Here is a 26,814-nt window from a genome sequence, read left to right on the forward strand (position 1 = left end):
TCTACACAAAATGATAATGGTAGCACAGTGGGTCGTGTCTCCTTCCTCCGTCTGCTGGGTCTAACACTAACAGAAAGAGAAAGGAAACCACTTCTCCTGTCAAAGCAATCCCTTGTCTCGGTTTCCCCATCATGACAAACTTTTTGGGGGAATAGGAACATTGCCTCCACACTGTAAAAGGCACTCCACACAAAAGTGCGCGGGAGAAGATTTCTTAACAGATTTTTCTGTGACCCTCTCTATCAGTCTGTGCTACACTAGCTAAGGAGCATGAAGACACGGTCGCTGCCACTTAAGATCACATAATCTACCTGAGGGGACAGAGTCTCATAATGACATAATAATGAACAATATGAAACCAAATATAATTAGCTGCTAAACTGTGTAGTACAGATTATAAGTACCCTGGGAGGTTATAACATTATCGGACATCTTGTAGGAATGAATTATAGGTCAGGAAGTATTCAATTACCATGCACTTATAGAAGCAGACAGATAAACTATATTATAAAGTAGACAAGAGATTTTTAAAGTCGTACATTATTCTTTTATATTCCTTTTTGAAACTGTAATATAATTATATCACTTCTCCTTTCCCCTTTCTCCTTCCAACCCCTCCCCTAAATCCTCCTTCTCTCGCTCAAACTCATGGCCTTGTTTTCTTTAGTGGTTTGTGTGTGTGTGTGTGTGTGTGTGTGTGTTGCATGTACTTAAGTGCGCGTGTGCACACCTGTGTGTGCTCAACGAACTCCAGAAAAAGATGTCAAGGGTCTTCCTTATTGATCTCTGCCTTATTGCATTTAGTGAGAAATTACTGCTATTTCTTAGCATTTTTAATCTATGTAGTTCAGCTCCAGAGTTAGCCACAAATGCTGAGGTAATTTGTTCTAGAAGCCCTAAGACTATAACGCCCATTCATGTTGCTTTCCCATGCCCATCTTTCAGGGTAAAATCCTTTCTCCGTTCCCATCTTCTGCCTAATGACTAGTCTGCTTTTGTCCTTTCCTTCTGCTATAAGGAACAAAACAAAGCAGTGTGCACATGTAGAAACTGTGACTGAGGGAGAACCAGCATGTTATAGTGCTAGTGCCACGCAAGTCAGTGCAACTGAGCCCAGGTGCTGTCAGTGATCAGTACACAATTTCCTGTAAGCCAACTAAAGTAAACAAAACTGAAATAAAATATAAACTTATATATTAAGAGGCAGGTTTGTAAGTTCATCACATTATACGTGAAAGAACTCCCTGCCTTACTCTTGATTTGTCAAAAGGGATAAAATGATAAGGGAGATCATTTCTACAGACAGATCATGCAAAACAGCACATGCACTTCTGCAGTCACTTGCTTCTGAGCTATTAGAAACTGCAGAAATTGCAGTGATGTAATCAACTGAATCTAGAGTGGTTTCCAAATGGCAGTCCAATAACCTGGGATTCTGGAAAGTTTCTAGAGCTGGTCCTCCTTGCCATCCCGCTTGAATGCCATAAACAGTACATGAAAAGAATCTGAAGGTATTCACCAAATCATCTGCTCTTAAAAAGATACTTCTATATATGGTGTAAGTGCAAGACTAATGCATTTATAGATAATAGTAAGGCTGATACCTTATGATACATACTGATCAGATGGCCATGATCCCATGTATGACCCAGATCTGAAGGACAGTATCTGGGAAGCAGAGGGTGACGTGCAGTGATATGATAGCTCTACCCCTGGAGCTCTGAACTTCCTGTGCGAATCATATGCTCAGATGTTAGGGGACCCGGCCAGCACGCAGAGAGTCAGCAAGACAGTAAAGAGGACAGAGCAATAGCAACAAAATAGAGCGGTAGATAACTTAAAAGAGCTAGAACAATATTCAATACCTTAAAATGTAATGAATACTTTTCTACTAAACTTAACCATAATAATTCTACTTCATGTATGCCAGAAAGAGGAATCTGGATCAATAAATATAAAACTATACTACGCAGTGGCGTGTGGGAGACTGAAGCAGGAGGATCCTGAGTTTTAGGCTAGCCTGAGCTATTTTTGTCTTACAAAATAAAATTCTGGTAGTACAACAGCTTAAATATTAATGTATTTCTTCGGTTACAGATTTATTTACATCTTAAAAAGAGTTTATTCAGCTCATAGCTGGGGAGGTTGAAAGTCCAAGATCAAATGGCTTCACTGGTTTTACCTTTGTGAAGGGGGGCACCAGCTTATGACAGAAACTGTCACAGCTTCAATGAGAGAGAGGGGGGAGAAAGAGAAAGGGAGGGGAAGGGGAAGGGGGAGGGGAGGGGAGGGAAAGGGGAAGGGAGAGGAGGGGAGCGGAGGGAGGGAGGGAAGGGAAGGGAAGAGAAGGGAAGGGAGGGAGGGGAAGGGAAGGGGAGGGAGGGAGGGGAGGGAGGGGAGAGGAAGGGAAGGGAAGGGAAGGGAGGGAGGGAGGGGAGGGAGGGAAGAGGAAGGGGAGTGGGGAGGGGAGGGAAGGGAAAGGGGAGGGGAGGGGAGGGAGGGAGGGAGGGAGGGAGAGAGGGAAGGGAGGGAGGGGAGAGGAAGGGAAGGAAAGGGAAGGGAAGGGAAGGGAGGGAGGGAGGGGAGGGAGGGAGGGGAGGGAGGGGAGAGGAAGGGGGGGGAGTGGGGAGGGGAGCGGAGGGAAGGGAAGGGAGGGAGGGAGAGGAGGGAGGGGAGGGAGAGGAAGAGGAGTCGGGAGGGGAGGGGAGGGAAGGGAAGGGGAGGGAAGGGGAGGGGAGGAGAGGGGAGGGGAAGGAAGGGGAGGGAAGGGGAGGGAGAGGAGTTTAAAGAAGGATCCCAAATACTTGATGAGAAACATTTTACACAGAGCAACTGTCTTCAGGTTTCCATTGCTGTAAAGAGGCACCATGACCAAGGCAACTCTTATAAAAAACAACATTTTATTGGGGCTGGCTTACAGATTCAGAGGTTCAGTCCATTACCATCATGGTGTCAGCACAGCAGTGCCCGGGTAGGCATGGCACTGGAGGAGTTAGGAGTTCTAGATTTTGTTCCAAGGGCAAGTGAGAAGACTGACTTTCAGGTAGCTAGGATTAGGGTCTCAAAACCCACCTCCACAGTGACACATTTCCTCCAACAAGGCCACACCTACTCCAATAAGGTCACACCTCCTAATAGTGCCATTCCTGGGCCAAGCATATTCAAACCACCATAGCTACATATGCGGCAATTAAGTGTAAAATATGAAGCATCTATTTTCGCACGCATTAGTAATCCCTCTAAACTCCCCATATTCAAGACAAGAGGGAGTTGTGCTTAAAACCCTGCAAAGGTGCTTAGTGGATGCTGACTCTACCCCAGGCATGTCTACCAAACACTTAAGCCATTTAACAAGATGGGTGCTGGTAATATGGTAACGTGGTGCTTGGAGAGGCTGTGGACTTTTAAGATGTGGGCCTTATGTTGCTAGGTTATGCTTAGGTGTGCTCTGGAAAGGGCTTGTGGGATGTTGTAGGGATCCCAGGTTCTCTCTCTCTCTCTCTCTCTCTCTCTCTCTCTCTCTCTCTCTCTCTCTCTGTGTGTGTGTGTGTGTGTGTGTGTGTGTGTGTGTGTGTCTGTCTGTCTGTCTGTCTGTCCACCTCTCCTTTCTTCCCCCTTTCCTTCCTCTCTCCTCCATCCATCCCTTCCTGCCATCAGGAGCTGATCACAGAGGCCAAAACAATGGAGCCACTTGAGCTTTGGCTTTCAACCTCTCCAATGCTTTAGTAGGATACGTCGTCGGATTGGTTGTAAACAAGGTGCAGGCCATGGCTAGCCACACCCACCGGCCCTTTGTCCAGATTCTAAAGCAAGGAACATCTCACTCAAGACACTCTTCTTCCATCAGCCATAAAAACACATGAACACATTTTATCAGAGCAAGTGTGATGGTTTGTATATGCTTGCCCTAGGGAGCGACATTATTAGGAGGTGTTGGAGTGGGTGTGTCACTGTGGGCTTGGGCTTTAGGACCATAGTCCTAGCTGCCTGGAAGCCAGTCTTCACTTAAAGGCCTGCTGAGGAAGATGCAGACCTCTCAGCTCCTCCTGCACCAGACTGCCTGGATGCGGCCATGTTCCCGCCTTGATGATACTGGACTAAACCTCTGACCTGTCAGCCATAAGATGCTGTCCTTACAGAGTTGCTTTGGTCATGGTGTCTGTTCACAGCAGTAAAACCCTAATTAAGACAGCAAGTAAATCCACTATCCATGAAATTATCTGAGTAAATACTTAAATTTATGATGTCTAAGATATTTAGGCACTTTATATGTGTTTCTCTTTACAAAGCTCAACCTACCTTACTGTGTGAGGTATAGAAAGGAGAATGTTAGGAATTCCCATGAACTGGAGAACCTTCTGACTACAAAAAAAAGTGCTGCATGATTTAAACACTGGTTTACCTTTAAACCATTAATAAAGTGCATTTACACGGACAAAATCCCAACGAAGTTATAGCGATTCACAAGTGTTTCATGGCTGTGAAGAACTACCCAGAGGGCCCATTCTCAGCTGCCTGTGAGTTTGTTCTTTTATCAGGTGGACTAAAAGATAACCTTAATATTAGTGCAAAATATACTTTCTCAATATTATCCACCTCTCATTTGGAATTTTGGGATGTAGTTATCACCAAAAAAAAAAAATGACTGAAGTTACATTTCATTCTTATATTAAGCTACTTGGATCAACACTCAGTCAAATTCTTGAAGAAAGATACTACAAAACAATAGGGGACAGTTCTATTTTCCAATTCATTCATTCATTTATTTATTGCAGTGCTGGGACTAAAACCCAAGGCCTTGTGTATATAGGGCAACTCAATAGTGTCAACTACTGAGCCACCTCCCAGATCAATGGAATTTTTTAATTTGTTCAAGAATTTCATAAATGTATATATATATATATATATATATATGCACAAAATTAAATGATACTTTACGTGATGGGCCTTGTGTATACATATCTATGCATAGGCATTATTTAATGATGGAGTTTCCGCATCCTCAGCATCTTGGTATCACAGTTTCATTTTTATCCTGTGGACCATTGTCCATTGCAACTGTATCCATCTCTAGGACTTCGGAAGCAGAATCAGCTCTCTATGTGAGCCCCAGAATGAATGTGAATGTCAGAAGGGAAAAAAAAAGAATAAAACTTTAACTGAAGAGCACATCCTGTCTGGTGCTTAGGGAGAAGATGTGTGGCTCACCAACTTATGAAAATTTTAGGAACATTTAATGCTTACAGTTTTTCTTTTTCCTCACCCTCCCCCTTTTATTAAAATATATGTAATTTACAAATTAAATAAGACAGTTAGTTGGTAGCAAATTTGGTTATAAATAGCCAAAAAGACAGAAGCAAGTGCCAAAAAACTGTGAACTTTGCACAGTAAAACAAGGGTAAACTGGATATTTATTCTAAAAACCTAAGTGTAAGCTCTCTTTTGAACATGGGTTTTACCTTCATCGAGTTTGTGGAAAGGTATCAAACTTGCAATTTCCCACCAAGCCTTCCTTGGGTGCCCTACACAGATGTAATAGGATTGATCAGGCTGAAATACAAATGCTCAATTATTGGCAACATAAGAAAACCAGCAGAGGGCTGGAGAGTCGGCTCTAACCACGCGACTCACAGATCAAGACTGTGAGCTCGGCTCAAATGTCGAGTAGGGCTCTAGCTTCTGCAGAGCCTTGGGCCACTTGGCAGATGCTGTTACCTGCTGCTTCATCCTTGGAGTGCTGGTTTGCAGGAACCCGCACAAGTCAGGGCGAGAAACCCTGGGATCCATAACACGCAACTCCTAAGCTCGCTCAGGTTCTCGCAGTTGCTGACTTCCAAGAGACAGACCCTGACCTGCTTGGATGTCTAAGAACCACTCAAGAAATGAGATCCGTGGATTGTGTACCGGAGACCTGCTGTAGAGGTCCCAATCCATATCCTAATCGTTTTGAGAAACATCTGTGACCCACCCAGGTTCCTCCACAAAGTGCGTTTCTGCTTGGGCATCTAGGGGAAGACTTCAGGCTTGTACGGGACTGACTGCCTTGTCCTGGCCGCATGGACTTCGCTGTTGCCTGCGCCTTTTGCATCTACATTGCCTCCACCTTAGTTTTTAATCTACTCTGGTTGGTTTTCCATTACCTTACTGACCTTATGTTTTGCTAACCTCACAAACTTGAAAGGGGAACTGAACTCATAAGAAAAACGAAACAAGACCAAAAATGAAAAGCGCCCAAAACAAGACAGAAACTCTAATCGTCTCTGAATTGGCCTGTTCAAATCTTCATTAACTTTTCTGAGAGCGAGAAGTAAACACAGCCTGTTCGGAAGCCTTCATTGCTGGAGTCAATGCTGCCATATGAACAGCAGGGGGCACTCGCACACTAAGAATGCAGGAACCGTCCCAGGCTGTGCGAAAACACTGTTGAAGGGTTTGCGCTGGTCTGTGTGAGCTCAGCTCTGATGAAGTCTTTTGTTTTGTGTCCTATTTTACAATGCACGGTTCAGTTTTCAGTGTGAATTGTGACTTAGGCAGATTTCACAGTGACAGCTGAACTCAAGAAAATGAAACGTAAAGAGGAAAATGGAAAAGGGAAAGAGGAAGTTCAAGTGTTTTAAATAAACTACATAGAGAAGGCAGAAGTAATACCCCCCCGCCCCCCCTCCCCCGTAGAGATACAAAGTTTGTCCCTTCGCTGTTACCATCCTTAATTCTGCCCTTCTGTTTACGGATTAAACTCATCCTTGCTTTCTCTCCTTTCCTGCTACTTTCTTTGCCACAGTTTTCCGTTTTGTATGCTATATAGATTTGTGCCTTTAAAAGATAAAGCCGTTTTAAACCAAATAGCTTCAAGAGATCCTATCCATTTCTGAGGATAGAGAGTGACTGTTTTGTGCCTTTTGAATATCGTTAGTCAAGGTACTTTTCAGTGATCTGTATGTTGCAACAACAAAAATGTCCCCTGTAGCCATAAAGCCTCAGATAAACTGCCCAAAGCTACCTCTGAGATCTTTATCTGAGAACCTGGAGAGAGAATACAAAGTTCACATGCAAACATCAGAGACCTGAAGACCATTACAGTCAAGGATCACTGCGATGGCTTGGAAGGGTATAAGGTGTTTAGGAATCCAAGCGTGGGCATTCTGCCGCTCCAGGGCCTCGGCCCACGCTGTTCCGGGAACATTCTTGCCTCATTTATCCAAACGACTCATTCCTTCACCCATCTGAAGTGTTGTACAAAAAATCGCATTCTGGGTGACTTTCACAACCACTTATGTAAAGGGACGATCAACTCTCTCCTCAGCCTTTCTTAGATGACCTTTGTCTTCTTTGGTCGACAACAATAATGGCTATCACATGTCACGTTAGACATTTAAATATTATAAATTAGACAACTGGGACAGAATCCATCAGTCAGTTAATGGCTTCACTCTCTAGAAAAGGGGAAAACTAGGATTGATCCCAATAAAACCACCACCCTGCCACACCTAAAGGATGAAAAAAAAAAGTAAGAGTGAGTCAGGAATGATGAGAATTTCAGGGAAAAAAAGATGGATGACAGACAAAATGTACCAAGAAAATGCTTGTAAAAAAGAACTGAGATAAAAAAGAAAACAAAACAAAAAAAAAAAAAAACAAGAAACTCAGACCCCAAACCACTTAAATAAAGCACATCTTATTTTTCCACAATTTGTGTTTTATGGTTAAAAAAAATTATGAAAGAGTATACAGCCAATAATCTGGCAACTATGTTGATATAGAAAGAATTACAATTAATTTAGAGAAAAATGAAATATATAAACAATAATAGTGTGTAGCACAATCTCTTAATCCAGCTGAAGCTTAACAAAATTATTTATTAAAATTGCCTAGAGTTTATATTCATAGTCAGAAATAGGCATACCTTGATAAAGTACATGAAGAAATATAGCACAAACAATATTTTTGATTAACGATATTATAAAATTAGAAATCACAGCCATTAAAATGTAATTTAAAAAGCTCTGGCCTTGAAATTTTTCTATTAAATGAAGCTTAGACAAAGGGAAATGTCAGTTGGCATTGAGAATTTCTAGGAAAAAAAACCCACAACAATAGTCTTTAAGATCCAACTGAAGAATGTTCAGAATAAAAATGAGAGACGTAGATATCTACATCAATTAAAAACTAGAAACGAAATAAATCAGTTTCAGTGGGAGCCGATGTACCTGCAGTGACTTGAGGTGCCAGGGTGGGTTGACAGGAAAGGGGGACCTTCCCTCCTTAGAGGGGGAGGGGGAGAGGGCTGGGGGGGGGGGCACTGGGAAGAGGGCAGCTGCAATCCCTGCAAAATGAATAAAAAATTAATGGAAAAAGAAATAAATAAGTTAGATATTCCACTCAAAAGGATATATTTAAAGATGGTAGTGGGTTTTCCCCACACAGCTTGTATTTAATTTTATTCGTAACTAAGCAATGTGAAACAAATCCTAATAGGTTAACAACATCTGGCATTTTACTAGGGAAAGGCAAATCATCGTACAGTTCAGGGATTCATCCTTTTCAGCGTGAGAGAGAAGAGGTGAAATAAAACATCAAGTAAGTAAATATCCTATCATCTTACACTTAGAAGCTCATTATTACCACAAAGTTGTTTTTTTTTTTATTTTTCTCTCTAAAAAATTCAAGTTTTGTAAAGGTTTTGTGGAGGAGTACGAAGTCATGCTAGCCATGAACATCCTGAAGCTCACAGATCGGGGCATCTCCTCTCGCTGGCGTCTACCTCAGAACACTCCCGGGGACACAGTCGGGTTTGGTCTGGAGCAGCGCAGTAGGAAGCCACACTGTGATGAGCCCGGGACCTCACATCCCAGGCAGGCAGGAAGGAAGGACACTATCAAGGCCCTGAAGCTGTTGCAGGTGAGTGAAAGTCACCCCACGGAAGGTCAGTCTGAGCGTCCATGAATAATGACTACAATTACATAAAAGAAAGACGCTTTCCGTCAGAAGCTCCGGAGTCAGTAACAAATTAAATATAACAGCAAGATATAAAATTACATACAGAAATTACGGTCATCGTTTGGGGCAACAAGAAATCATGGGGAAGAAAAGACGACGGAATGAGGCTATTTTGCAGTGCAAACATAAAAGGCACTACCCTAGGAATAAGTTATGCAAGACATGCAAGCATCCTGTATAGAAAACACTAGAAAGTCTAGTTGAATGTCACAAAACTGGATTTTAAGTAAAAGGAAAAATAAGCCCTGTTTTCCAGTAGGACAGCCCATCAAATTATTCTCCATTTCTCTAAATGTAGTTTAGTGAAGTTATATTCTATAGTTTGTATGGGGAAAAATAATACAAAAGCAAGCTGTAATGAGGCAGGCCTAACCCTTTCAGACAGTGCAATAGACTCTACAGAGTAGAATTAAAACGAATTGACAATTCGAATATGGCAATATCTAATCAATATGGAAAAGAAAAACACATAGATCAGGACCCATGTATAATGTGGAAATTAACATCCCTAGAAGTAAAGTGGAAAAGGAATTCTATAAAATCAACTTCTTAGAATCGGTAGACAGTCATTTGAAAGCAGAAAACCATCTAGGTAGAATTTGCACCAGTCTTACCAATATGCAGAAGCAGTCAACTAGAGAGAGTGAAGGACATTCTGGAAAGACCCACCGCAGTCAATGTCAAGACAACAGCAAATCAGAGAGGGCAGAGGACCTAACTAAACAAAAAGAAGCCAGATAATTGACATCTAAATGTGTTAGGTGATCAGTTTAATCCTAGATCTAAATTGTACAAACAAACGATACAGTAAAAAAAGAAAGAAAGAAAGAAAGAAAGAAAGAAAGAAAGAAAGAAAGAAAGAAAGAAAGAAAGAAAGAAAGAAAGAAAGAAAGAAAGAAAGAAAGAAAGAAAGAAAGAAAAAATATTTTTGGGACATCCGAGAAAATTAAATCATGTTAACTCTATCAGATAAAGGTTACATTTCCTGACCCCTGCTGTATTTTAAGCCTGTGGGATAGTAGTCACCCAGCACATACTTAGCAGAATTAGAGTACAGTTTTGTTTCTCCGAATCGGGTGATAGGAGGGGTGGAGATTGAAGCCACCACCCAGATACTAGCAATCAGAGATGCTGCAAAATATTTAGTCACTACAGTTTATGGACACACGGCGTGATCACCTAGTCCAAATCTCCACCACCACGGGTGCTTGAGAAACCCCGATGGAGAAAGATTGCTTATTCTGAGAAACTAGGTTGTTGCCGCTTACGTGGGTCTAGTATGGATGTTTTTTCTGGGGGAAGGTAGACACTGTGTACAACTAATTCAGAATCCTGTGTGTGTTCTTCCGCCCACAAGCACCAGCAGCGACCGGTTCTTAGCCACAGCTCAGCCAGCCGCCCAGCTAAGCAGTGGGCGTGGCCTGCTCTGTGGGAGGAGCCTTGGGGTGGGCGGGACGTTGACCTGCACCGCGCTTGCGTAGAGCTGTCAGCCGCACCCACGCCGCACTTCCACCAAAGTTGCAAAGCAACGAGCAGACCTGTCAGAACCGTGAAGATCCCGGCGACCGGAGAAAGGCAAAACCGCTCCGCGTGGGCTGCCCGGAGTGGCATCGAGCCTTGTTCGAGCCCGAAGAGGTTCCCGCTACTCTAAGCCAGTTGAAGTGGTCCGAGTCTCCTGTTGTCCCAGCCGGACTGCGTCCTGACACCGAGTGGACTCTGCCCCAGGAGTGCGAGCATCCTGAACGTTCAGGGCATCCTGCCACACCCCCGCTCTTCGCCCGGTCCCTCACCCGCCAACGCCAGTCCAGGTAAAAACAAAAAATAAAAACTTTACGTGCCTTAAGATTCCTCTGGAGAGTCGCCGATTAGAGAGTTACCAATTCTGTGACCACTCCCACTGCCCCAGGAAGAGAGAAATCTGTCACGTACTCGTCTTTCACAACCCTTTTAAGAGGAGGAAACACCCACTCACAGCCGCGGGCCTTACACGCTTCAGATTTGCAATGGCAGGCAGATTCTTCACTTTCTGGGAGCTGGCATCACTTCTCTGGTGCTCGCAGAAAGGACCCAGATTCTGTAAGGATGCCCAGGCTTCGCTTGCACAGGTTCTGAACACCACCCCAGGAATCCCACGAACCTGTTTGCTCCTCCTCCCAGGGCTGGTTACCAGTCAAGACCACCAGGGAACCCTCAGAACAGTAGCCAAACCAGCCAACCTTTTATTCCGAAATAATCACTTTCCGAGGCTAGTGAAGTACAACATTTGAATAAATTAGCTTAGTGTAAAAAGGTAACTATTGTTTTGTTTTGGGTTTTTTTTTTGATAATTTCTCCTTTGTTGCGAAATGTCCAGTATGATCATTTAAAACATACTGAAAAGTGTATCGAAGAATGTTGAAATTGTACATAATCCCAACAGACAACTTGAAAATCTTTATGTAGGCTTTTAGCCCATTTTTTGCAGTGCTTACTTGGTAAGACCACTTACTGAACAACTAGGTTGTTTGAGCTGTTTATCATTTGTTGAAAAATAGCACAGAAAATAGTACGCCAATTACAAATACAGTTCAGCACTTAAACAAACATATTCTGGCAACAATTTAGATGATATCATCTAGTGCAAGCCTCCTTGTGACAAAGATAGCACATTCACCCTAAATATAGACATTGCCTTAGCCTTAGACAGTCTAGATTTGTTCTTTGTCATAAAAGTTATTCAACAAATAGTTTGTAATACCCTGCTCCTTTTATTCCACACTGTATTTGAGTTTATGAATATTGTTTTCATGCAATGGGTCTTTTAAACACATTCTTTTACTCTTACATTGTGTGGCCTCCGGAGTTTTGGATATACACGAAATATTTTATTAATAATGATACTAATGAGATATAGTTCAAGCCATACAATCCATCCATTTAAAGTATGTGATTTTTTATATAAATATTCACTTTATGGGACCATTACTATCATGTCAAATTGTACATCATTTTCACCACTTGAAAAGGATTACCCTCCATAGATACCCCCATCCCTTCATCCCAAACAACCAACAATCATGCCTACAGACTTGCCAATTGGGATTGTTTTCTAAAAGTTCAATCGTGTAGTAAGGAAGTAATGTGTGGCTAATCTCCCATAGTGATACTGTACATTTATTTCCAGGTCTAGTGTTCTTACAAATAATGCTCACATAGTAAATATTAATCTTACCTGTCATCGCATGGATATGCCTCTCTTGATATATATGCCTGCGTGTTGACTAGTTCAGACATGTCAGATGCTTACACTGTGAGCTTTTCAGATGTACGGTCACACTAACCTGGTCTGATAAGAATTCTCAGTATTCCACCTTCACCAGCATTTGGTGGTTGTATGGTGTTAATTTACAAAAACCTCTGCTGACTGATGACAGAATCATGCCATTATTAGCCACTAATTAGTAAAGCCACTCTTTAGTAAAGGGCTGTTGAGTTATGTCTATTGATTGCTAGTTACACTTGACTTCAAACTTATAAATTCTGGCTGTATTCCACAACCAAATGCATTATTCTCCTCTACAGTTTGCATTTTAACTCTCTCATTGTTAGATTATTATAAATGTGTAGGGTTTTCCCCCTCCAAGGTAAGTAAGTACCTTGGCTAACCTATAAATACTCATTTCTTACCCACAAGGTCACAAGGATGTGTACCTACATCACCCTCTTATGTGTGAGTGTTCGATGTACTACCAAAAATTAGTTTGGGAGTCTTGTGTAAGTGTCTCTTTAATTTGATTACCTAATTGGCCTAAATCTTCCTTTAAAAATGGAAACTTCTCCTCTCACAATTGTACACTATCACCTTGATCACAAATCAAAAGAAACAGATTTATAGAGGCTGGGATTCGTAGAAAAGGAGCAGAGAAAAGCATGACCGAATACAGCAAACTGTTTTACTCAGGGTTGACTTCATAGGTGAAGACAGAGAATTTCTTTTTTTGTTGTTTTGCTTTCTTTCGTTTTGTTTTTTGCTTTGGTTTTTTTTTTTTTGGTTTTTTATTCGATATATTTTTTATTTACATTTCAAATGATTTCCCCTTTCCTGGATCCCCACTCCCCAAAAGTCCCATAAGCCCTCTTCCCTCCCCCTGTTCCTCCATCCACCCCTTCCCACTTCCCTGTTCTGATATTGCCCTATACTGCTGCACTGAGCCTTTCCAGAACCAGGGACCACTCCTCCGTTCTTCTTGGACATCATTTGATGTGTGGATTATGACTTGGGTATTCCAAGTTTCTAGGCTAATGTCTGCTTATCAGTGAGTGCATACCATGATTGATCTTTTGAGACTGGGTTACCTCACTTAGTATGATGTTCTCCAGCTCCATCCATTTGAAAGACAGAGAATTTCAAGAAAAATACAAATAGTATGGGAAGAATGGAATGGAAACTCCTAGAACTGAGAAAATGACTGGACTCATCAGGGATTATCAGGAGAGTTGGTATACGGGACATACTTGACTAAACTTAGAATTTTTCTGAAGTTAGTATATATTGAGAAAAATGTTGCTGTGGTTGTTGTTGTTGTTGTTGTTGTTGTTATTGTTGTTGAATAGCCAGGGTTTGCGTAACTTATAAAACAGAGTGAGGCAACCTAACACACATGGCGTTCCCTGAAGGCAAGGAGACAGCGTAAGGAGCAGAAAACTACTTGAGAAGGTAATAGCAAATTTCTGAATTTCACTAAACTCATTTTATCCAGAATGATTACCTGTTTACAACAGAGAACTGATCCAGATACCAAGTTTGCCATCAGAGGAGTTAACAGTTCTAACAAATAACTTAAAAGTTTTATGTCTATTTAAATGAGTAAGGGGTCATTTTAGAGGAACATGGTAGGAGTTGAGTCCGTGCTGTGTGTGGCTGTCCTTTAGTGTCAGCTCTGCGGACCCACCAGGCCCACCCCGTCACACCCACCTGGACAGTGGGTCTTCCCAGGTCTTCACAGCATTTCCTCTGTGCACACTGTGGCCCAGCACGGACTGAGACTCGCTCTCACACAGCCTGCCTCTCCCTCCTGTCACGCCCTATCCAGGCACCTTCAATGCTTATGCCTCAAACCAGGCTGGCATCCCTCCAGCTCTGGGCTCCCAGGATTGTGTCTCCTCGCCAGAGAGCCTCTGCCTGACTTTTTTTTTTTTTTTAACTTCTTCAGGTTTTTGGTAAAATACTATTTTCTTTGTGAGGCCAGAGACTAAAAGAAACAAACACAAATATTCTCTGACCGTGTGCATTAGTTTGCTGGGCCTGCCACAGCTGATACACAGGCTAAATGACCTGTGCAAGAGTAATTAATGTCTTGGTTGTGAAGGTTAAAAGTTCAGGGTCAAGGTGCTTGCTGGTAAGTTTAGATTCTCCTGAGGCCTTTTTGCTGTGTGCTTGAGAAACCCCAGTATCTGAGTCCAGACTTCTTGGCAAGGATGTGAATTAGATAATGGTCCACCCTAAAGTTTTCCTTTTAATCTTTTCTTTAAGTCTCACCTCCAGGGTCTGGACAGATGCAGGAGTTAAGAGCACTTGTAGGTCTTACAGAGGATCAAAGCTTTGTTCCTGGGACCCATATCAGACAGCTCACAACTTCCTTTAACTCCAGCTGAAGGGTTCCTGACACTCTTGTGACCTTCATGGGCACCCCCAGATACCCATCCACAGACACATGGACACAATTAAAAATAAAAGTAAATCTCCAGATACACTTAAGTTATGGATCTCTGGTTGGAAGGCCTTCAATGCAAGACTTCTATAGAGGGAACATAATTTTGTCCACACTACCCATGCATAGTTTATTTTTGTCTGTAGTTTTTATTTCAAATACAATGTGTTTTAGTTACTAATTCATTTGTTTTATTATTTTCTGTCCCACTACAAATTTTATGAGGGACAGATGGGACACAGTGTTGTTCTCTGTAGTGTCTTTTCAACCTTAGATGGGTCTAAGAAACAGCAACAGCAAAAAGAAATGTTAACACCTTCTCCCGTGGCTAGCACATAGGCAGTCTAAAGTTATTCCTAGTAGCTCACTATTCTCTCTCTGGGCCTTCTGTAATATTTTTTCATGAACAAAGAAAACCCTGTAAGGATTCCAGTAAAGCAGACCTTTTTTAAAAGTTATCTTCAATTTTCTTAACAGAAAGAATTATAGCAGTAAAAGATGTAGCTTTTCACTGAGGAGTCTTAAGAATGCGGTGTGCTTGTTTCCAGAGCAACCTAGAGCTTTTCATGTTTAATTAGGATGGAGGCCCCTCCGTGTTACACTGGAGTATCCATCCAGATTGCCAAAAACCCCCCTTACGCAGGAGAATGCTCAGAGCCAACATCCCAGAGAAAATTACCGATTCAATCACAAACTGACCTGTACCACCTTTTTGTTTTTCCTTAGGTGGTTGGGCTCAGAATGGACTGTGAGCTTTCAGAAAAGGAAACCGAGGGAAGACTGAGGGCTGCCAGCCGAATGAGTTGGCTGCTCCGCGGCTCGCACAAAGTCAAGCAAATTATCTTCTCACGTTGTGTCAGATATCAGCGGCCTGCTTACCTTACTCCTTTAATCTGCGTTATTCCTGAAAGTAGCAGTTGAAACAGAAAGTAGATGCCTTCTACTGAAAATGTGATCCTCGGAGAAGGAAAGAAAGACAGAGGGGTTGAATCTGAACACCGCGAGAAAGAGAATCCAAGGTGATCTGGGAGGCATTGTCAAGAGCTCACTAGCTATCTGTGTAAGACAGAAGCATCCCATGCATCTTAATAAATTTTATCTGACTGATGTCTTTTTGATGGGCTAGAGAAGAGGGAGAGAGAGACAGACAGACAGATAGACAGAGAAAGAGAGACAGACAGATAGACAGACAGACAGGAGGATTTTGCTTCTCTATCAGCATCCATCTCTGTATGAAGGTTCTCCCTTCACATGCCAATTCTGCCATGCCTGTAGGCTACAAGGAAACCTGCTTGGCGCTGCCACATCAGAGAAACCTCGGGTACGGAGGCTGGATGCCGGAATGTGCTTGAAGCACTTTCAACAACGAGCAGGGTCCAACCTTCCAGAGTTGTGACCTGAATCCAAAGTTGAAAAGACCCGAGCAGAGTGTAAGCAGACTGTCATAGCCGGCATAATACATTTTCAGGCCTGAATAAATCTATTTGCACTTCTTTCTATAATCATACTTATGCAGATAAGGTTGTCAGGAGGCAGATTAAGTATATTTGAAGGTGTATGTCTATAACAGTTTTAACCTCGAGTCATGTTTATTTATAAGAGAAACCGACAGTGGAATTTGGAAAATTAGGAAATGATTTTTACCAGGTGGTGGTGGCACACACCTTGAATCCAGCTCTTGGGAGATGGAGGCATCTCTGATTTTGAGGACAGCCCACTTCTATAGGGTGAGTACAAGGACAGCCACAGGACCACATAGAGATATCTTGTCTCGAAAGATAAAAAAAAAAAAAAGCCCGATTCTACTCAAAATGTTTGAGCAGTAGGGAGACTGTCAGTTACTGGTCTCACACAGTCTCATGAACAGCTGTTATGGGAGAAGGGCCAAAGGAAGAAAACTCTCATGTAGCGTTATAAATTATCACCATAGACTTTCCCTGAGAGACTGTCTCCTGCTCTCATGATGCACTAGTGACAGAAAACCTATGACTAATGGAAAGAAACTGGTGGATATGCAAGAAGAAAAGCATTGGGATAAGTGCCTTCTTATAAAGGGTCGGTGTTAGCATTTGCCAGTGTATGGTGCACCTCAGAATACTTACACACTTATATCATAAACTGGGTCACAAACCAAGTCCCAGCAAATTTCCAAAGACTGAAACCATATTTAATATGAATAAAAGTGAAAATCAAGCATATAAAGTTGTCAAAGGATTCCAAATACTTGCAATTTAAGAAGCAAAATCCCCAATGACTAATGAGTTGGTAAGTTGAATTAGAAATTAGAATATGTTTTGAAATGAAGTCTGATTTTTTAAAACACCATGGGATGGTGTGCAATTGAATGTTTATGGAACCTGGATATGGTGGTGAGTGTTTGTGATCACAATACGTGGAAAGTAGAGGCAGGAGCTCAAGGTTATCTTTGGGCACAAATAGAATTCAAAAGAGGTTGGCCAGGGCTACATGAGACCCTGCCTCCAAAAAATGAAGAAAAGGAACGGAGAAAAAGAAAGAAAAAAGCTCAGTGGAAATGCAGAGCTGTAAACAAACATATCTAAATATTCATGTTGAAATACTGTGAAGAGATTGTTAATGTTTTTAAAAGCCAGAGCTTGGGACGCAGTGCCCACAAAGGCCAAAGGACAGTGTTGGATTCTCCTGGAATTGGAGTGAAGGTTCTGAACTACCTTAGCACTTGGTATTCCCATAGTTCTTTGGTACTATGATCCAAACCCCCTCCTCTGCAAGGGCAGCAAGAACCTTTCCCTCTGAGCAGTCTCTTCAGCCTGTGACTTTCCTGTAGGCTAGTTTTCTGGGTGTTTGGGCAGAGCGATTTGCTGAGTGGAGAGAAAGACTGAAGTTAGAATGGGTGGTTGAATTTTCATGACGAAGTACCAATGAGGAGGGAAGGTATGCAGACAGAAACATCCAGAAATCTACAAAGAGATCACTGTTTACCTTTGTTCAACCCTCAGCTTCCCAGTTCTCAAAGCTAGCATGAGATTGGGACCATTTCAACTCCATCCAGCCCCAGCTAACAGTCTGCATTGAAAACAGGATCCCTGAAAGGTTATGTATAATGCCAGGGGGGGCTCAACTGGCCAGATTCAAACTACCCCACCCAACAAGGAACTTTAGAACAGGCTTGAATAGAATCCTACTGATCCAATATAAATTCCTCCCAGAACAAAGTGCAAGTTTGTTAGTCCAGCCCTCCCAACAAGCACTTACAAAGACTTGATTATAAGTCTCATTTGGGGAAATTCCTGTGAGAGTTGAAAATGAGAGGAAGCGGAGGAGGTAGGGCGTTTAGATCCTGTAACCTACAAACCGTATGCGTGCTTGACTTGGTATACCTGCCAACTAGACTAGACCTGGGTAAGCATAGTTTCTGGGTATGGCCATAGAGTATTTCAGGAAGAGATTAACATTTGAGCTGACAAACTGAGTCAAACAAATTGTGGTCCCCCAGTATGCCTATGTCTAGGGGATTTGAATAAAGCCAAACCAGAGATGAGAGGTTGAGTTCTTTATCTCCCTGACGATTGAAGTCAGGCATCCATCTTCAGACCTTGGACTGGGTCTGACACCATCAGTGTTTCTGGGACTCAAGACTTCAGATAGCAGATTATGGGACTTTGACTTTATAGTGGTATAAGGCAATTCTTTACAATCTAGGTGGATCGATGGATGTATCATATTGATTCTGTGTCTATGGAACACCCTAATAGAGTAAGACAGAATATTAAGATGATTGTGGTTCAGCAGAATTCCAATCAAGTTTAAGGTTGGCTGATAAGTCCACCTTTCCAGTGGAGGCAGCCCCTACTTCACAAGAATATGTCTACAACAATACACCTCTTTTGCTGTTACTGTTTTCACAGAATGAGCCTGAAGGTAACCTCGGCAGGACAGTAAAAGTGGCTTCAGAGCAGCAGCAAGGGCCACGTAAACTCTCCCCAAGCAAAACGTCCAAGTGGTACAGTTTCACCCCACTTCAGTTGACCCCTTCTGCCCATCCGCTACTTGGTGTGACTGCCAGAAAGGTGGCTAGGTGCCAAAATCAACTCAGAGTCTAGGCTAGCCAATTCTAGAAGTAGATGAATATTCTCCTTCCTCAGGGAATAGTCACCCTAATTGGCCAGAAGTCCATTTGGGGAAGAACTAGAGAATCATCACAATATGTACATGTCATTATATAACAGGGTCTTTATTTGTTACGGCTGAGCCAGTCTTCCCATCTCTGTAGTCCTTACAGTTTTCTTCATGTCTGGTAACCGGAGCAAGAAATGATAAAGATTCATCGGGGACAGTACCATTAACATCTTGCTTTTCCATTCCTGCCTTAATTAGTTATAGAAGTTAAGCAACATCTTGCTAGTTGCTCATGTTTTGCCTGTAGGGGTGTTACCTTCAATTAATCATCTCCCTAACAGCCTGTGAGTCAAGCCCACTTAACTACCCCTCCAATTTCACTAGTTGTTACAGTAATTATGGCCTCTTGGCTTTTGGTAGCTAAGCACCAGTCCTGCAGGGCCCTTCATTACTTCAGAGTCCATTACCCTGAGTGATATTAACAAGCCCAGCTCCGTGACCGTCTCATCTTCAGCTCCAACTAAATGCAAGCACCACCACTTATCATGATGATGCTGGCCTCCTCTCATAGGAGTGTTCTTGATGGCCTTGGTGAATTCTGTGCCCTCTGGTCCTTGCCTTGAAACAAGCCACATGGGTTTTCTACCCTCACAACATACCAGTTCCAGTATGACCAGTTATTTCTGTCAGTCAGTTTATATCTTCCTGATTTACCAAAGCAATGAGTACGACTTTGCTCAGAAAGGACCCTTTCTCTTTCCAGGCTTTTAAGAGCTGCTCTGTCAGTGTCTTTCATTCCCCTGTATTTCTACTGTATCTTACTCCATTCATGCATCTATAACAAAATATCTGAGGCTGGCTAATTCACAGAGAAAATAAATTTATTTCTCACAGATCTTGAAGATTGAAATACAAAATTAAACTATCAATAAGTTTGGTGTCTAATGAGGACTCAGTATGTGCCTCTTCCTGAGTTACATACTCCTGAGGGACTATTTCCACATGATAGAATAGGAGGGAGGGGAGAGAGAGAGAGAGAGAGAGAGAGAGAGAGAGAGAGAGAGAGAGAGAGAGAGCGCTCACCTGTAAACCTTCTTAGAGGTCATGTGTCCCATTCTCCTTCATCAGTTAACCTGTAAAAGGCACCATCTGTTAGCATATTCACACTGGCAGTACTAGTTTTATCACACAACTTTGGGGAGACAGCAGTCCAAGCCAGATGATAAACACTTTGCACCAATGAAATACATACTCCTAAGTAAATAATTTTTTATACTTCGACCCTCATATTCTAGTCCCCTCAGGAAAGCAATGAAAAGGTTTACACCCAGGCTTTTGTGCTGGCATTTGCAGAAGATGTTTCATGCATCTTCTTCAGTATATAGCATTGCCAGTCTCTTCAATTGACTTTGTGCAGAATTTTTTAACTAGTCATCATTCTAGCAGTCAGGAAAGAAGACAATCTATGGCTGCACATCTACAATTTTACCTCTCAAAAGCTGCCTTTTGGTTCTCAATACATACAGGTTTCTGCAAAGTGAATTTGGGGCAGCAGATGCAATCTAATTGTTAAACTTTTCTAAATCCTTAAGAGGAAAATAGTACCAAGCTTGCAGGATTTGTCACTTGGTTAGGAAAGTATCAATGCTTTCAACCTGATACAGGAAATAAATTCTTGATCCTTGCTGTAGATGATACACAGAACTTTGAGCCAAAACCTGACAAAACATCATCCAAAAGGGAAATTATAGGCCCAACCTCAAAGATTTCCTGAATCAACCTGAAAATTTCATAGAAATAAGGCATTTTTGTTCATTATAAATTTGTTAATCAATTAATTTTAAAAATATAATCAATTATGGACAAGCAAAACACATAGAAGTCTTGAACAGTTTCTGGATTCCGAGGTCCTTCATTCTTGCCTCAGATGAACCATTTTACTAGACGGTAAAGAGGGGAATCTTATCCTCATTCATGATATCAGTCTGTTAGGCCACATCTCGCCATAGTACTTGGATAGTTGAAACACTCATACAACATTTCCATGGGCAGTATCCTTCATGCTTTGGTAGTTTCAGGCTATTTCATAGTCCTAAAGTGGATAGCCTATGGAAACATCGCCTCCCAAGAATTACCAAAATTTACATGAAGCCTGTTGCTACTATGGAAACAAGGAGCAACACCCCTGGTCTTCGGGGGTGAAATAATCCCCAAGATGCCTCCAAAGAGAAAGTAATGGAAGTTAACTGTCCAATTGTCTGCTTGGGAGGCAGTAAGTCTCACAAATGTCGATGCTTAGATACTAAACAAAATATTGTCAAACAAAAGTTGCTGTGTAATAAAGAGAACAATACATCATGAAATGGTTTAACATTTGAAAATTAATTAATGCAATTCATCATATAACAGAATAAGACAAACCATATGTCAGTAGCTGCAGAGAAAGCAAACAAATCAACATGTATTAACAATATAAACAAAACTAGGAACAGAGGGGAAACTGATAATTATCTATTAAGAAAACATACAGTTAGCATGTTACTTAGTAGTAAAACATGGATTTCCCCCACGACTGTGGTTTGTCCTTGCCATGCCTTATTAGGCATGCCACACATGCCTACATGTGCATGTAGAAAATTCCAACTGTTCTATAGGCTACTAGAATGACTGAAACTTAATGTCAAAATGTCAAAAACTATATCCTTACATTGTATCAACTGAACAAATTAAAATACTTAAAATGTATCAAGAATAGGAATTTTCAAATATGTTGTAAGATTTATGATTTTCTTACACTGTAAACTGGAAAGTGTTACTAAGAACTTAAACACTTAAATAAGTTGGGGGTTATAAACCGTTGAGGCATGGAAGAACTGATGGTTTAAAGATCAATATTTTGAATGTACTCAATATTTATTGTCTGTGTAATATCCATCAAGCTCTCAGGAGATCCATTTATTTTGATGAAATTGATAAACTGAGTAAAATGTATTTAGATATTGAGTGGATTCGTGACAACCAAAAGAGTCATAAAGAATATCTTCTGGGCCATCAATAACCAAGCAAGCTACATAATTGGGGTCCTTCTGTGTTTGTACAGCAATGACTACTGAGCCAGTGGAATATATACAGAAATGAAGCAATCTCATTGCAGTGCACATCCATACCTATTTCTGCCCTTAAACCACACTGTAAGTTTAGTGTTTAGGAAGAGAGAAACCATGGAGGATGCACCCAAAGAAACATCCAAATGGAAACTTAGTGGTGCTTTCTTTTCCCAAGGATCAGCATCACAGTTTCAAATTTAACACACTAGAGTAATACTGGTGTCACCCCCTACATCCTCGAAACTCACTCAGAGAACGGGATTGAAAAAGGATTGCCAGTAAGTAGTACTTCTCAAAGAGAAAGCGATAGAGTTTATTGCTGCTAAAGGTTTCTGAGTAAATCCATGTTCCAAATCACAGCCTGAAAACGCTCCAGAAAGCAAGCACATGGTCTAAAAAGTGGAGAGGCTGGTGTCCTGTGCCCTGTCTTGTCAGCCTGAGACATGATGTTGGGTAGACTTGGTCTAGATACAATATTATTGAATTTTTAAGTGCCTAAGTATAGGGGTCTCATACTGTCATATGCAATCATTATGGTGTTGGGAGATAAGAAAATCTCAGTGCAGCTGAGAACATTAGAAAAATAATCACAACGGTTTGCAGACCTAAGGCACTCTCGGGAGAAATACAGTGTGACCTCTGAAAATGCTTTAGATTATGTCAAATATCAACATGAAGATCCATGTCATTGATTACCAAAAAGGCCAGTATTCATTCTTGAAGCTAGTCACAGATAAACATCAATCAAGAGTCAAATGCTATAGTATCACCTAACTATCTAGAGCTTGGAAAGGAAGTACTGTGGACCTAGTATGCCTCCCCCACGAAAATCATATGTTCAAATCTCACCCCTCCCAAAGGTGATGACGTTAGTAGGCCAGGGCTTCAAGGAGTGAACAGAACATATTCCCTTATAAAAAAGGCTCAAAGGAGCTCATTCACCCTTCTGCCAAGTGACAACAGACAGCTGCTCTGAGCAATTAAGTGTGTTCTAGCCACAGACCCTGCCAGCACCTAGATCTTGAATTTTCTAGTCTGCAGAAGTATGAGACATTTCTGTTATTTATAATTTACTCAATAAATAGTAGGTGTTCTGTTAGCTTATTTTAAAATGTAACACCTGTTTATCTTCAAAATAAAGAACTTTAAGGGTGTGTGCGTTTGTGTGTGTTCACATGCATACCACAAACAATATGTAAGAACTGTGTTCAATTTTTGGAAAAAATGAAGCCAAGTTTCCATACACCTGAGTATGTGACTTAATTAATTAAGGATGCCAGAGTTGTTTTGTTTTGTTTTTTGTAGTTGTTTTGTTTTGTTTTTGTGGGTTTGTTGTTGGTTTTGGTTTTTGATTTGGGGTTTGTTTTGTTTATTATTTTGTTTTGTTTTTTCATATCCTGCAAAATCCTGTACTTTTACGGAGATAATTATCAAAGGAAGCACTGTGTACCCCTAAGTCATAGTGAACCAATTGATGTTAGGAGAGAAATGAGTTGAAAGGTTTCTTTAGTGCCAGACTCTCAGAGTCATTCTTGTGCAGGTATGTGGGACACCTTTCCAAAGGGGATGATGCAGTGCGCACAGAATCATCTTCAAGTGCTTCCCTGTTCTCCCTTCAGAGAAGGACTCAATCCCATTTGCTGCACAGACAGTTAGCAAGCAGCCTACAGCTGTCAGGGCTCTTCTGCCATCAGATATCCTTTAGGCTCGACTCCACAACACAGAAGCATGTCATTTAATGTCACACTCCTTCACAGGGTGACACGCATCTGTGACTGATCACTGCAGGAATGCGAAATTGTCCCATGCCTCATCGCCAGAATTCTCTCCAGTGCTGGCAGAAGCTGTTAGTGAGCCCGTGTAGCAACACAGCCTTCTCTGTCTTTCACGTATCTGCAAATGCTCATCCAAATTATACTTCTAAATAAACAGTCATAATTTCAACTGTACTTGAGAGTCTTGAGGGCCCATCCTGCAGAGGCTGAGACCTGCCCTCCCACTCGCAGACTCTATTTGACCAGGAAAGAAAACCCAGAGGCCCTATCAGGCAACGAGTTCAAGAAACACATCTGCATGCTGCTAAGTACAGATGTGAAGACTGAGAAAGTACACTCATTTTGTCAAACAAATACAAATATTTTATAGTCCCAGATCCCTTTGGGCATATTTAGTAGGGAAAGTGAGAGAAGCATTATGAAAGTCTGTTTCCAAGAACTAAAAGCCACATAACAGAAATCCCATAAAACTAAAAGAGAACAACAAAACTGTAATAGCTTTAAAAAAAAAAAAGTTGATCACAATAGACTTGTTGAAATGTTTGTGGTCGGCAAGATGGTTACTGGTGTCATTTCAAGATGTTGACTCTATTATAGCCACCACATCAAAAAAAATCGTAGGATAAATATTTTGCATAATCATATTTGTATTTCAGTGCTACCTTGAGAAGAAAGCGTAAAGAACTAAGATAATAATAACACCTAGATGATCAGTGCCAATGAGCCATTAGACCGCACGGTCAGCATAAACTGCACCATCAGCACAGAGCAGTTTCCAAGGAGGAGGAGATGCATGCAGCCTCTACAGATTTGGCTTGGGGAGGCGTTCGCTTCAGCTCACTTGAATAAGCTACTGTCTATGGTTCACAAGGGTCCCGTTCTTAATGAGGTGGTGCATGGCAGCAGCACACTGTGAGTCCAAACAGCAGATGGCAGCGCTGGTGAGTAGGCTGGCAAGCTGATGTCTAGCCACCAACTGGCACCAATCATTATTAAACTGATTCATGTGCCCGGGGAAAACCTTCGTAAGAGTCTCAGCGAATGTGAGCACAAGAGGCAAATGATTCGTTCCCCAGAGCCACAATGGATGCTACCTATGTTTTTAAAATCACTATCCTCCAGGGCTGTCTCCGTGAAGAATGGCAGGATGTGTGAACTGGAGGCGCTGTTCCTTTCTGTACGCTCACGTGCCTTTAAATGTGATGGCTGTAATGTCTGATTGGTGAATAGCTTTGACTTGAAGGAAATAGCTTCATAGCTCTCACCCTGTGGACACGTGGCAAACATAGTCAGAGACAGGCCAGGATTTTTAGGCTCTCCAAACAAAGGTCCTGTATAAATGTTGGGCAAATAGAATACTGAACATTATCTGTCTCAGATTATGATGTAATGACCTAGGCCGCTCATGGTCCATCCACAGGAAACAGGTAACTTATCCTGAATAAAAAAACAGATCAATACAACTAAGGACATTGCAAAACTATTCTCTTTTAAGGACCTTTTCATGAGGAAATCTTGGAAGCACTCATTTTGAAGCTGAATCTTTATACATCAAAATAATGAACAAGTAGTATGCTTGTCTTTTCAAATGGGTGGATTTGTATTTATAATCAGTAAAGCCAATTTATTTTTATATAATATATTATTGAAAAAACACAAGACCTGTTTGTTTCACTTACAAAACATGTTCACTTTAACATTCAAAAGTCCTAGATGTTTTTTATGAATGTCCATTAAATTACCTTCCGAATATTAAGATAACAGATGATCACATTTATAGTGGCAAGAAAACAAAAACTCTACAGACAAAATTCAGGTGTTTTAAATGTTGTCATCATGAACCTTATAAGGCATTTTTGTTCAAAGTAATTTCTTAAATCTTTTAAAAGTACTACGGAGCTAGCAAGCTAACTCAGTGGATACAGGAACCTGATGTCAAACCTGGTAACCCGAGCGCAGCCCATGGGATGGGAGAACCCGACTCACACAAGCTGCCCTCCTATGTCTACAAGTGCACTGTGTGAATGAAACTCCCTCACACAGAAGAAAAATAAAAACGGGGTTTAGACCCTTGTGATGGTTTCTATATGCTTGGCCCAGGGAGTGGCACTACTAGGAGGTGTGGCCTTGTTGGAGTAGGTGTGTCACTGTAGGTGTGAGCTTAAGACCCTCATCTTAGTTGCCTGGAAGTCAGTCTTCCACTAGCAGCCTTCAGATGAAGATGAAGAATTCTCAGTTCTGCCTGCACCACGCCTGCCTGGACGCTGCCATGTTCCTGCCTTGATGATAATGGACTGAACCTCTGAACCTGTAAGCCAGCCCCAATTAAATGTCCTTCATAAGACTTGCCTTGGTCATAGTGTCTGTTCACAGCAGTAAAACCCCAACAAGACAACTCTTAAGTATTAAAAATCACTTAGAATGTATTCTCTGTGGCTTATCAATCTAATAAACTTTCTAGGCTAAAAGAGAGAGCATTTACAAATTGTACAGAGTGTGTTCTCCTTCTGTCCTTGTGCCAAACATGAGAATGATTTTCTTTCAAAGACAGCCGAGCCTTCCTGACAACAAACTTCAAAATAAGACTCACATAACCATCATGTCTCATCTCTCCCCCTTTTCTCCAAACAAGAAAATTCTAGAACTGATCATATCATACGCATTAATATCTGGAAACAAAAATATCGCATCAACAAGTTATCTGTTCCTTCCTTGAGTCCCAGGTACAGTCAAGAAATAAAACAGTGTCAGAAGGTAAGATGTCCATGTCTTGCTTTGCATGAGCAAACAGGTGTGTCGTGTTCAAGGGAGTCTGAAAATGGTGACAGTTGCTCAAAATGGCGGGAATCACTTAAAATACTACACAACCTATCATTAAGATTAAAGACTGATTTTCAGTCATAGCAAAATGCTAATTATTATGTCAATAAGCTACAGTGATGAGCACTGGGCTGTAAGTTCTGAAGCCAACCAGCAGTAACCAGGCCTATTACCTGTTTCTGTGTCTTCTAATATAGACATCTGAAGGTGGACAGGTCTATTACAGTTGTGTGTGTGTGGGGGGGGGTAACTGTCAGCCTCATTATCAATCGATGGTGGTCTTTTACAGGTCAGGTACATTGCAAGGGATATTCTTCCTCAAATTTT

At 41.5% G+C, this 26,814-nt stretch overlaps 1 long non-coding RNA gene across 1 annotated transcript; it reads left to right on the forward strand.

The window, feature by feature from the left end:
- The first annotated feature begins 10,472 nt into the window (after positions 1 to 10,472).
- Positions 10,473 to 15,794, forward strand: LOC127666153 (uncharacterized). Its single transcript, XR_007973550.1, has 2 exons — positions 10,473 to 10,805; positions 15,414 to 15,794. It is a non-coding gene; the product is annotated as an uncharacterized LOC127666153 (long non-coding RNA).
- Positions 15,795 to 26,814: the final 11,020 nt, after the last annotated feature.

The sequence above is a fragment of the Apodemus sylvaticus genome, chromosome 15 (assembly GCF_947179515.1).
Source record: "Apodemus sylvaticus chromosome 15, mApoSyl1.1, whole genome shotgun sequence".
Lineage (NCBI taxonomy): Eukaryota > Metazoa > Chordata > Mammalia > Rodentia > Muridae > Apodemus > Apodemus sylvaticus.